Source organism: Elaeis guineensis, chromosome 3, assembly GCF_000442705.2.
Source record: "Elaeis guineensis isolate ETL-2024a chromosome 3, EG11, whole genome shotgun sequence".
NCBI classification, from domain to species: Eukaryota; Viridiplantae; Streptophyta; class Magnoliopsida; order Arecales; family Arecaceae; genus Elaeis; species Elaeis guineensis.
In genome coordinates, this window is record NC_025995.2 from 38,882,728 (window position 1) to 38,896,841 (window position 14,114).

Genomic DNA, 14,114 nt, shown 5'->3' on the forward strand with positions numbered 1-14,114 from the left:
GGTTAAAGGTGAAGTCCGGCTCCCGTAGGAGTCCGGACAGTGCTTACCAGTGGTTGAAGTTGAGGATGGAGCCCGGCTCCCGTAGGAGTCCGGGCAGAGTCTTCCTGCTATTGGCGTTGTCGGCGGAGTCCGGCTCCCGTAGGAGTCCGGACGGGGGTCGCTTGCAGCTGTCGGAGTCGAGGACGAAGCCCGGCTCCCGTAGGAGTCCGGGCGGAGTCTGCTGTGGTCGATTCTGGTGAGGACTTCGGCTGCGGGTATTTTTATATCCAACACCAGTCCCCCTACTTTCGAGTTTGAATTTCAAGCGAAGGAAGTACAGAGAGAGAGATGGGCACAGCCGAAGCCGTCCCCTCGAATCTTGCGCACCGCCGCCTCCAGATATTTTGGCATTCAATGTGTGCACGCCAGAGCCCATTTTTTTGGTGAAGGTGACTTGAAGAGCCTTTTCGGAACCCCCGTCGGAGTGCGATCCCAAGCGTCGCGCCATGGGAATTTGCGAACGGTCAACCCTTGATAGCGATGAGGGGGACATGCGGGACACGCGGCACGCACCAGTCGGCCCAGGAGCACCCGCCGCCATAACTGCGCCAGGATTCGTCGGCTATTTAAATCCCCTACTCTTCCTTTCGTGGTTTCATCTTGTAGATAGGACCTTTCTTTTGCCTGAGAGCTTAGCCACCCAGCCATTTTCTCAGTACTGGTCCTTGGCCTATTCAGTCCCCCAACTCTTCTCCGAGGGTTTCCACGCCGTGCCCTCCATCCCGGAGGTCATTCTCGAGGGGACGTTTAGGGCTTGGAGGAAGGAGAGGAGGAGAATGGCGGCCGGTGAGAATCTCTGTCGTTTTAAAAAGGACTCAAGGAAGAATTCCTTCAACAGCAGGGGTTTAATAATGGGGGCAGCCGGTGAAGTTATTCTGCCCGAGAATTTCAGAGCAGCAAGGCGGGGTGATACCGGTCAAGAGAGCAGAGCTGCCGTCATAAGCTGTGGCGAGATCCTTGATGCCGTCGGGGCCGAGGGACCAGAGGCGGTCGGCGTCGATGGTGGGGCAGTAGAATTTGTTGCGGGGACGGTGGAAGTAGCGCATGCCGACCTTGCCGGAGCATTTTGGGTGGCGGCTGTCGTGGAGCATTCGGAGATGGAGTGTATCTCCGGCATCATCGTTGCCTCCAAGGTGACTCCGGTTCTTCTTGAAACAGGTCTTCGTCACTGCCATCGTTGTCCTTACCGCCTCCGGGGATCTATCCCCCCCTTTTCCCCCTAGGGTCGGGATTTCGGAGATGGAGCGGAGCGAGGTGGGGCGAGAGCTGATAGGTCCGTTACACGCACTGGAGAACGCGGCTGAGAAGGACAGAGACGGGAAGAGGAGTTTGCAGCTCGGAGCGGCCTTCGGTATACCCCTTCCAAGCCTTGCTCGCGAGGCTTACGATGATGTATGTCTTTTTCATGACCCACCGGGCCTTGTAACGTACATCTTGTTAAATGAAAAGAAGACTTGGTTACCTTGTCTGCCTCTTGCATTGAATAGTTATCTGTCGAACTTCTTCATTTTCCTTTCCTCTTTCTTCCTTCTTTTCTTCTTTTCTTTTTCACGTCGTCCCATCGGTAACCTCGTAGGGTTGTTATTTGCCGAGCTCCTTTTTGACTTTTGCGCTGTTCGAAGATACCCAGTTGTCATTCCGTTAATGGCTGTAGGTTCGCTCAGGGCCATTCGGGCCCGGGGTCCCTCCTGGGGCTTGAATTCAGGGATCCGAGCTTCCGTTGCCCTCGTGCGCTGTTTGCCTTCCAATCATCGCTGTTGCAATCCATTGCCTTCCTTTTTGCTTGGATTTTTTCCTCCGCTGAAGTCGAGACTAAGTTCGGCTCCCGTGGGAGCCCGAATGGAGAATCCCTCTTGAAGTTGGAGTTGTGGGCGAAGCCCGGCTCCCGTAGGAGTCCGGACGGAGTCTTCCTGTACTCAAAGTCATAGGCAAAGTCTGGCTCCCGTAGGAGTCCGGACAAGGCTTATCGGCAGTTGCTGTTGTCAGCGGAGCCCGGCTCCCGTAGGAGTCCGGGTGAAGTTTTCCTGGGCGTCGTGGACGGAACCCAGCTCCCGTAGGAGTCCGGGTAAAGTTTTTTTTTTTTTTTTTTTTGCATCGTGGACGGAACCCGGCTCCCGTAGGAGTCCGGGCGAAGTCTTCCTTGCAGGCGGAACCCGGCTCCCGTAGGAGTCCGGGTGAAGTCTTCCTTGCGGGTGAAACCCGGCTCCCGTAGGAGGCCGGGTGAAGTCTTCCTTGCGGGCGGAACCCGGCTCCCGTAGGAGTCCGGGTGAAGTCTTCCCTGTAGGCAGAACCTGGCTCCCGTAGGAGTCCGGGTGAAGTCTTCCTTGCGGGCGGACCCCGGCTCCCGTAGGAGTCCGGGTGAAGTCTTCCTTGTAGGCGGAACCCGGCTCCCGTAGGAGGCCGGGTGAAGTCTTCCTTGCGGGCGGAACCCGGCTCCTGTAGGAGGCCGGGTGAAGTCTTCCTTGCGGGCGGAACCCGGCTCCCGTAGGAGTCCTGTTGCTCCTAGATTGATTTTGATGATTACAAAGCAGATTGAAGGGATACAAATAATTTTAAAATGAAAAAGTCCTTATGCTCTTCAAGGGCAAAATCATAATTTCACTAAAATCCTGATTTGATAGTACCATTTGGTAGAACAAATGATTTGAAATCTATTGATGAAAATTTCATTGTGTTTGGACTTATATTTTTGAAGTTATGAAGGTTTGAAGTGCATGAGTCGACTCATGAGTCAACTCATGGCACTGTGAGCTGATTGGCACGCAAAATTTCTCCTTGGCATGCTAGTTTTCTGGCTTGGCACGACCTGTGAGTCGACTCATGAGTCGACCCACAAGGTATGAGTCGACTCATGAGTCGACCCCTGCTAATTTGAGCCAAGAATTTCCAAAAACGTATTCTCTGGTTTTTGCAACAGAGGTCGACTCATGAGTCGACCCCTAAAGCATGAGTCGACTCATGAGTCGACCCCTGCGACTGGAATTGTCAGCAACGGCTATTTTTTTGCCCGTTTTAATTGCCATTTATGCTTCCTAAAAATCCTCTAACGGCTCTTTATCTACCTAGATTATTTTCTCTTGCTTCTAATGCTACAAAATGCTTAAAATAGTGAAAGAAATTGCAGATTAAATAGCGGATCAAACGTGAAATCAAAAGAGAGAAGAATAGAAGAAAGGATCCGAAATTTGCAAGAAAAAGCCTGAGATCAACGAAAAATCCAAAGAGAAAAAGAGAGAGGATCCACAATATACCAGAGAGATTGTGAAAGAGAAAAGCAAGATCTTTCAAGGAGAGAATTCTTCACGCCTATTGTTTCAACCTTGATCTAGAGATTGTTCAAAGCTTTCAAGAGATCTTCAATCAACAATCAACCTCTTCTCAAGCATTCAAGCGTTCATCCACTTTGAGAAAATCTGAAAAAGGGGTTCTTCATTTGAGTAAAGCTTTTATTGTTATATTTGCTCATTTAAGAAGCTGTTATTGTATTAATCTGTGCTCTAAATTTTCTAACTCTTTGTGAGTTTTTGTTCTTATTTTTGGAGGATTTCCAAAACAAGGAAAGGTTGATCCGAACCTGAAATCGGAGTGTTTTGGGTTTACTTGTACCCGGGAAACAAGTGAACTAGCTTGGGATAGCTAGTGTCGGAGTTTCCGACGTCTTGTATTCTAGCTTGGGATAGCTAGTGTCGGAGTTTCCGACGTTTTGTATTCGGGTTGAATACAAAGGATAGTGGATTAAAATTCTCAAGTGGGATCTTGGGGAGTGGATGTAGGTGCAAGGTTAGCACCGAACCACTATAAATCCTTGTGTTTGTGGTGTGCTTTATCGCTTTATCTTATTTCTTTATTATATCCTTGCAATACTGCTTTAGTTAATTAATATTGATTTAAAGCCATTGTTTTGTTCTTCATAAGTTATCTGTTGGGATTAAAATTTTTAGAAACCTAATTCACCCCCCCCTCTTGGGTTGCATAGCTGGGCAACAAGTGGTATCAGAGCCGGTGCTCTAGCCCTTCTTTGATCTAACAATCAAAGAGCCAAAGATCTATGGCAACCCATGTTGGAACTTCTCTAGCCGAGGGGCAATCAACAAACCGACCTCCACTTTTCAATGGGTCTAATTACACCTATTGAAAAGCTCGGATGAAGATTTTCATACAAGCACTCGACTATGATATGTGGAGTATCATAGTGAATGGTCCTCACACACCCACCAAGATTATAGATGGTGAGGAGTCAACCAAACCCGAGAAAGAATGGGATGAGGTTGACAAGAAATTGGCACAATTAAATGCCAAAGCCATGAATGTTCTTTATTGTGCACTAGATGCTAGTGAATTTAATCGCATTTCTACCTGTGCATCTGCTAAAGAAATATGGAATAGGTTAGAAGTCACCCATGAGGGAACAAATCAAGTAAAAGAGTCTAAAATAAACATGCTTATACATAAATATGAATTGTTCAAAATAGAGCATGATGAGTCCATAACTGCTATGTTTACTCGTTTTACTGATATAATCAATGGTTTAAAGAGTCTTGGCAAATCTTATACTAACAGTGAACTTGTAAGGAAGATTCTCAGGTCACTGCCAAGAACTTGGGAAGCCAAGGTGACTGCCATCCAAGAAGCAAAGGACTTGAACACTCTACCTCTAGAAGAGCTTCTTGGATCCTTGATGACTCATGAACTTAGCATGATGCAACATCAAGAGGATGAAGTCAAAAAGAAAAGAACCATTGCCCTCAAATCCACAACTTCACCTGATTATGAAACGGATGACTCTGAAGATGAAGATCAGGATGAGGAAATGGCTCTCATCACCCGGAAATTTAAGAAGTTTCTAAGAAAAAGGAAACAGGGGATGAGAAAAAAATTCACAAAAGGGGATCAAAGCAAAGAAAAGGAGAAAGATCAAACCCCTATATGCTACGAATGCAAGAAGCCAGGATATTTCAGATCCGAATGTCCACAATTGAAGAAAGGTCCAAAGAAGTTCAAAAAGAAAGCTATGATGGCAACCTGGAGTGCGAGTAATGACTCAAGCTCCGACGAGGAAACCTCAACAGAACAAGCCAATCTGTGCCTAATGGCACATGAAAATGAGGTAACTTCTGAATCCACTAGTGAATTTACTTTGAAGAATTGCATGAAGCATTCTATGATTCAATTGATGAATTAAAGAAACTAGGGAAGAAAAGCAAAGAGCTGAAATTGGAAAATCAGTCCTTAGTGAAACAAGCTGAAAATCTTTCAATTGAAAAATTCACCTTGATTCAAGAAAATCAAAACTTAAAGGATGAAATGAACAAGCTGAAATCTATAGTAGATAAGTTCACCTTAAGTTCAAACAAGCTAAATATGATCCTTGATAATCAGAAAGCTATATATGATAAGGCTGGACTTGGTTATAAACCCCTAAAGAAACAAAAATTTCTGAAGGATATTTATGCAAATTATTCAAGCAAAAAGTCTACAAATATTACTTGTTTTAAATGTGGAAGAATAGGACATAAATCATACACATGTCTTATTAACAAATATGCAAACACAAAGAAAATATGGGTTCCAAAAGGAACCATTCTGACTAACCTGAAAGGACCCAAGAAAGCTTGGGTACCTAAGACAGAAACTTGATCTGTGCTTGCAGGTGTGTCTAGCATCCCAAGAAGGAAACAGGAAATGGTATCTTGATAGCGGATGCTCGAGACACATGACTGGTGATGAATCACAATTCATCACGCTTGATGCTAAGGATGGAGGGATGGTCACCTTTGGAGATAATGGCAAAGGAAAGATCATCGGGATAGGTAACATTGGTATCACTCCCTCCAAATACATTGAGAATATTTTACTAGTTAAAGGTTTAAAGCATAACTTACTTAGCATTAGTCAATTCTGTGATAAAGGGTATAAAGTAAATTTTGTATCATCTGTTTGCATTGTGACAAGTCCTATTAACGATGGCATTAAATTTATAGGACATAGGCATGGCAATGTTTATATGGTAGACTTGAATGATTTAACTAAATTAGACATGCAATGCCTAGTTTCCTTAAGTGCTAAAATAAATGAGACTAGTTGGCTGTGGCATCGTAGACTTGCACATATTAGCATGCATTCTCTTTCAAAATTAATTAAAAAGGATTTAGTTCTCGATTTGCCAAAACTAAATTTTGAAAAGGATAGAATTTGTGATGCATGCCAATTAGGCAAACAAACTAGAGTTTCATTTAAATCCAAAAGCACTATTTCAACTTCTAGACCTTTAGAGCTCTTACATATGGATTTATTTGGACCAACTAGAACCACTAGTCTAGGAGGAAAATGATATGGATTTGTAATAATTGATGATTACTCTCGTTTTACTTGGGTTTTCTTTTTAGCTCACAAAAATGAAACTTTTCAAATTTTCACTAAATTTCATCGAAAAGTCACTAATAAAAAAGGATTTTCAATTCAAAATATTAGAAGTGATCATAGAACAGAATTTGAAAATCATGACTTTGAAAATTTTTATGAAGAAAATGGAATTGGCCATAACTTCTCTGCTCCTAGGACACCTCAACAAAATAGGGTAGTTGAAAGGAAAAATAGAACTTTAGAAGAAATGGCCCGTACCATGCTTTGTGAAAGCAACCTTCCAAAATATTTTTGGACGGAAGCTATTAACACAGCATGTTACATTTTAAATCGTGCTTTAATTAGACAATTTTTAAAGAAAACCCCCTATGAACTTTGGAAAGGAAGAAAACCAAATATAGCATATTTTCATGTTTTTGGTTGCTGATGTTTTGTATTAAATAATGGCAAAGAAAAACTTGGTAAATTTGATGCAAAATCAGATGAAGCAATCCTTCTAGGTTACTCCTCCACTAGCAAAGTATTTAGAGTGTTCAACAAAAGAACTTTAGTAGTTGAGGAGTCCATACATGTTGTCTTTGATGAATCTAACGATCTTCCTTCAAGGAAGAATGAGGGTATTGATGATACAGATCCACTAATAGAAGGTATGAAGGAGATCACTCTGAAAGACTCAGCAACTCCAGAAGACAAGGATCAAGAAGTCAAACAAAATGAGAAAGGTAAAGGAACACAAGAACAACCTCAAGGTACAAATGACCTACCCAAGGAATGGAGGTATGTTCACAACCACCCTAAGGAGTTAATTATTGGTGATCCTATGCATGGGGTAAAAACCCGTTCTTCACTTAGAGATGTACTTAATCATTGTGCGTTTGTATCTCAACTTGAACCTAAAACTTTTGAAGAGGCTGAAAATGATCATAACTGGATTAATGCTATGCAAGAGGAACTTAATCAATTTGAAAGAAATAATGTTTGGACCTTAGTAACAAAACCTAAAGATTATTCAATAATTGGCACAAAATGGGTCTTTAGAAACAAATTAGATGAGCATGGAAATATAATTAGAAATAAAGCAAGACTGGTTGCTAAGGGATATAATCAAGAAGAAGGAATTGATTTTGATGAAACCTTTGCACCTGTTGCTAGATTAGAAGCCATTAGACTTCTACTTGCTTATGCTTGCTTTATGAAATTCAAACTATTTCAAATGGATGTTAAAAGTGCATTTTTAAATGGATATATTTCTGAAGAAGTAAATGTAGAACAACCCCCTGGATTTAAAGATCATGCTTTTCCCAATCATGTCTTTAGATTAAATAAAGCTTTATATGGTCTAAAACAAGCACCTAGAGCATGGTATGAAAGGCTAAGCAAATTTCTACTAGATAATGGTTTCTCAAGAGGCAATGTGGATACAACTCTATTTATTAAAAGAAACCAAAATGATATGCTAATTATACAAATTTATGTTGATGACATAATTTTTGGGTCTACTAATGAATCCCTTTGTCAAGACTTTGCTAAGCTTATGCAGGGAGAGTTCGAGATGAGCATGATGGGAGAACTCACCTTCTTCCTCGGACTCCAAATCAAACAATCAAAAGAGGGAATCTCCATCACCCAAAGCAAGTACACCAAGGAACTACTCAAAAGATTTGGAATGGAGAACTGCAAACCAATTGGCACACCAATGAGTCCCTCATGTAAGCTTGACAAGGATGATGAAGGTAAAAGCGTAGACTTAAAATACTACAGAGGTATAATTGGCTCATTATTGTATTTAACTGCAAGTAGGCCTGATATCATGTTTAGTGTTTGCTTATGTGCAAGATATCAATCTAATCCTAAGGAATCTCATTTGAATGCTGTTAAAAAAATCCTTAGATACTTAAATGGTACACAAACTATAGGGTTATGGTACTCTAAGGACTCACAAATTAATTTGTTAGGATATTCAGATGCTGATTTTGCTGGATGTAAATTAGATAGAAAAAGCACAAGTGGAACTTGCCAATTTTTTGGAGTAAATCTAATCTCATGGTTTAGCAAGAAATAAAATTCGGTGGCACTGTCTACGGCTGAGGCCGAATACATTGCAGCCGGAAGTTGTTGTGCTCAAATCTTGTGGATTAAGCAACAACTCGAAGATTTTGGAATCAAACTTAATGAAACACCAATAAAATATGATAATACTAGTGCCATAAATCTATCTAAAAATCCAATTCAACACTCAAGATCTAAACATATTGAAATAAGACATCATTTCATAAGAGAACATGTTCACAACAAAAATATAATTCTTGAATATGTTAGCACTGAAAATCAATTAGCCGATATCTTTACAAAGGCCCTTAGTGAGGATAGATTCTGTGAAATTAGGAGAAATCTAGGAGTTCTAGATCCATTTGTCTGAAATTTATCAATTTCCAAAGAATAGATGTCAAAAACTCTTAGAGCTCAATTTTCAACATCTATTCTGGTCCCAAAAGCTCAGATTTATCACTCAAAAAAACTTATCTTTGAGCAAAATTCCTACTCCCAAAATTTCGAATTTTTCTGGAATTTATCTGCATTTTTCTTGAATTTCTGAACTTCATGAGTCGACCCCCATGAGTCGACTCAATGGCAAACTTGTAAATCCCACCAACTTCCATCGGGTTCATTGTTCTTAAACGAAAAACCCTGTTCGTGAGACGACTCATCTTCCCATCATCTTTCTTCCGAAAGCCGTCCTCTCCAACTCTTCTTGCTCCAAATCCAAGGATCAATTCTGAGGCAATTCTCCCTCCTCCTCTCCACCAAAAATCCCCTCCTTGAAAAGGATTTTTCTGTGCTTTCTCGCAGTGATTGGCGCGGGTGGAACGTGCCCTAGAACTTTACCGTTCATTCAAAATTCACTTCTTTTCTCCACCAAAATTCTTCTTTACTCTTTTGTGATCCCTCCTCCACTGAATTCAAGTCTTCTTGTCTATTTTTTTTTAGGATATGGCTCCAAAGATGAAACTTCCCCAAAGAAGGAAATCAATCCGAGAGCCTGAGAAAATTGTCCGAAAGAAAAGGCATGCTCAGTCTTTCAGTGTTCCCGATCCAGTTACTGTACCTGCTCAAGGTCCCTCTCAATCCTCCAGAAGCCCCAGTGTAAATCCTCTTTCCGATAGAAAAGTAGAAACCGGGAAAAATATTGATTTTCGGTTCTTTGAGAAAGAAGGCTTTACTTTTGCAAGTAAAATCAAAAATCAAGGTTGGGAACTTTACTGCTCCCTTAAGGAAGTCACCTATGTTGATCTAGTCAGAGAGTTCTACCAGAACCTAAATTATGGAAATGGGTCAGTGACTTCAACTGTAAAGGGAATTGACATATGCTTGGATTCTAGGATATTGGGAGAAATACTTCAGTTGCCTAGTGAAGGATACTCATATATGGAACTCCCAATTAAAGAAGAGGGGATCAGAATTATCTTAGGAGAAGCTTTTTCAGGAAGTTAAAACAGATTGGAAGCAAAGCTACTGTCCATTGAGATGAGGGTCCTGCATCAGATTGTGACAAAACTATTCTTTCCTAGGAGTGGTAGACATGACTTACTATCTGGCAGAGATATATGTGTCATGTTTCATATCATCACTCAGACCCCCCTAAACCTCCCAGCACTTATGATAGAGGCCATGAGAGAAACTTTGAACAGATCCAAGGCACACTTGCCTTATGGTATGGCCCTTACTAGAGTTTTTAGGAGGTTTGGAGTTAGCCTTGAGGGGGAGACACCTACCAAGCTCTCACATGTGGACACTTTCAACCAACACAGCCTGCACCGAATGGGAATTACAAAGACTGATGGTGGTTGGATCAAAGGATCTGAGGAGAGAGTTGAGGATAGAACTGAAGAGAGAGATGAAGTCAGAACTGAAGGCAGAATAGAAGATGAAGGTCCATCTTCTCCTATACATGATTTCAGGGCAGCATCATCAGATACACAGTTCATTCCTGATATAGAGGCTGGCCCTTCTGAGTTTACTAGGATGCCCACACCAGTGTATCAGCCAGAGAGCAGAGCACCTCATTCAGAGTTCAGACTGGCTGATGATCAGATCGAGCATATTTCACAGCGTGTGGCTTCTTTGCTGTCTAGCCAGTGGAGTAATACTTCTTTTTCACCTGGAACTACCTCTTCTGATCAGACCATTACTCCCCACATCTCCACTGTATTTCAGATGATTTCAGATCAGTCCGTCAGGATACAGCAGCTTGAGGACACAGTCTGGAGACTTACTGGCAGAGTTCTTGACTTGCAGGGGCAAGTCCTTGCATTGGCCCATCCCCAGCCACAGGAGTCTACCATCGAGGTCACAGACCTCACTGCAGAGGCTGGCAGGCTAAGAGGAGCACTAGAAGGTGGATATGAATTACTGAGGAAAGAGATCCGTGGATCGAGTGAGCATGCTACCACCCAGTTCACTGCTCTACTTCAATCTGTTTCCAGAGCACTGAACGTACTTGATTCTATTAGACTCACCCTTTCTGTTCAGTCCCTAGCATCTCAGCGTTCTCAGCCACCCAGTTCATCTCGTTCTCCTGCTCGTGCCAGCACCTCCACTCGTGGCAGAGGCAGACGGGGTAGAGGACGCACTTCTGATCTATCATCTCCTCACCCTATATCTGATGACTCCGATCATTGACTTATCTAGGTCCTAGGTGTTAGTATCTTGTTCTAGGATCTATACCGTGGGGCCATGTATTGACATTTAGCAGGTTGAATTTTATGTATTGAAACAATTATGATATTAATGGAATCATCTTTTACCTATATTTCTACCTCTTTGTAATGATCATATTTTGGTTATATATTTTTTCTTGTTGAAATATTGTATTCTCCTTGTTGTTGTTTGCTGTTGATAATTGCTATATTAAGGGGGAGCAAACATCTGTGAAAAACTCTAAAGAAGAAGAAATTAAAGAATATTTCAGAAAAAGGAAAGAAAGAGTTAACTATGTTTGATGATGTCAAAAAGGGGGAGAAATTAAACAAAAATAAAAATTAAAATTAGACAAAAAGCAAAATCCTAAATTATAAGAAAAAGGGGGAGAAATTAAACAAAAACAAAGATTGAAGAAATTAAAACAAATATTGAAGAAATTAAAACCAATATTGGAGAAATTAAAAAAAAAAAAAAAAAAACAAGGATTGAAAGATTAAACAAAACTTTGAAAAATTTTGGTATCAAAATTTTGTATCAAACAGAACTTAAACAAAAAAAAAAAGTCATCCATCAAAAGCAAAATCATGAGTATAATGCAAATAAGTTTTTTTTTATGCTCTGATATATTTCAAAATTCAAACTTGCTTTTGAAATTTTACTCACCTTGATACATCTTAAGAAATTTGTTTTACTCTGTTACATCCTAAAATTTCTTGCTCTGATACATGATACAATTTAATCCGATACAGTGTGAAGGTTTCTCTGATAAATTTGATCTGATACAGTGAGAAAGTTTCTCTGATATATTATAACATTTGCTCTGATACAGTGTGAAATTTTTTCTGACATTTGCTCTAATACAGTGTGAAATTTTCTCTAATATATTATAAAATTTTCTTGCTCCGATACGTTGTAAAATCTTTTCTAATATTATTGTAAAAATTATTTTTCTTGCTCTGATACATTGTAAAATTTATTTCTCTTCTCTTGCTCTGATATATCTTGAACTCAAAATGATCTAATACTCTTTTCAAATCTTTAAGAAAATGGACAAACTATTTTTGCATTTATATTACATGCCAAAAGAATCATACTCTTTTCAAGCATATACACTTATAATGGATTCTTTTAAAATTAATGTATTAACATAAATATTTTTATTCAAATATTTTGTCATCATCAAAAAGGGGGAGATTGTTGCTCCTAGATTGATTTTGATGATTACAAAGCAGATTGAAGGGATACAAATAATTTTAAAATGAAAAAATCCTTATGCTCTTCAAGGGCAAAATCATAATTTTATTAAAATCTTGATTTGATAGTACCATTTGGTAGAACAAATGATTTGAAATCTATTGGTGAAAATTTCATTGTGTTTGGATTTATATTTTTGAAGTTATGAAGGTTTGAAGTGCATGAGTCGACTCATGAGTCAACTCATGGCACTGTGAGCTGATTGGCACGCAAAATTTCTCCTTGGCACGCTAGTTTTCTGGCTTGGCACGACCTGTGAGTCGACTCATGAGTCGACCCACAAGGCATGAGTCGACTCATGAGTCGACCCCTGCTAATTTGAGCCAAGAATTTCCAGAAACGTATTCTCTGGTTTTTGCAACAGAGGTCGACTCATGAGTCGACCCCTGAAGCATGAGTCGACTCATGAGTCGACCCCTGCGACGGGAATTGTCAGCAACGGCTATTTTTTTGCCCGTTTTAATTGCCATTTATGCTTCCTAAAAATCCTTTAACGGCTCTTTATCTACCTAGATTGTTTTCTCTTGCTTCTAATACTACAAAATGCTTAAAATGGTGAAAGAAATTGCAGATTAAATAGCGGATCAAACGTGAAATCAAAAGAGAGAAGAATAGAAGAAAGGATCCGAAATTTGCAAGAAAAAGCCTGAGATCAACGAAAAATCCAAAGAGAAAAAGAGAGAGGATCCACAATATACCAGAGAGATTGTGAAAGAGAAAAGCAAGATCTTTCAAGGAGAGAATTCTTCACGCCTATTGTTTCAACCTTGATCTAGAGATTGTTCAAAGCTTTCAAGAGATCTTCAATCAACAATCAACCTCTTCTCAAGCATTCAAGCGTTCATCCACTTTGAGAAAATCTGAAAAAGGGGTTCTTCATTTGAGTAAAACTTTTATTGTTATATTTGCTCATTTAAGGAGCTGTTATTGTATTAATCTGTGCTCTAAATTTTCTAACTCTTTGTGAGTTTTTGTTCTTATTTTTGGAGGATTTCCAAAACAAGGAAAGGTTGATCCGAACCTGAAATCGGAGTGTTTTGGGTTTACTTGTACCCGAGAAACAAGTGAACTAGCTTGGGATAGCTAGTGTCGGAGTTTCCGACGTCTTGTATTCTAGCTTGGGATAGCTAGTGTCGGAGTTTCCGACGTTTTGTATTCGGGTTGAATACAAAGGATAGTGGATTAAAATTCTCAAGTGAGATCTTGGGGAGTGGATGTAGGTGCAAGGTTAGCACCGAACCACTATAAATCTTTGTGTTTGTGGTGTGCTTTATCGCTTTATCTTATTTCTTTATTATATCCTTGCAATACTGCTTTAGTTAATTAATATTGATTTAAAGCCATTGTTTTGTTCTTCATAAGTTATCTGTTGGGATTAAAATTTTTAGAAACCCAATTCACCCCCCCCTCTTGGGTTGCATAGCTGGGCAACAAGTCCGGGTGAAGTCTTCCTTGTAGGCGAAACCCGGCTCCCGTAGGAGTCCGGGTGAAGTCTTCCTTGCGGGCGGAACCCGGCTCCCGTAGGAGTCCGGATGAAGTCTTCCTTGTAGGCGGAACCCAGCTCCCGTAGGAGTCCGGGTGAAGTCTTCCTTGCGGACGGAACCCGGCTCCCGTAGAAGTTTGGGTGAAGTCTTCCTTGTAGGCGGAATCCGGCTCCCGTAGGAGTCCGGGTGAAGTCTTCCTTGCGGGCGGAACCCGGCTCCCGTAGGAGTCCGGGTGAAGTCTTCCTTGCGGGTGGAACCCGGCTCCCGTAGGAG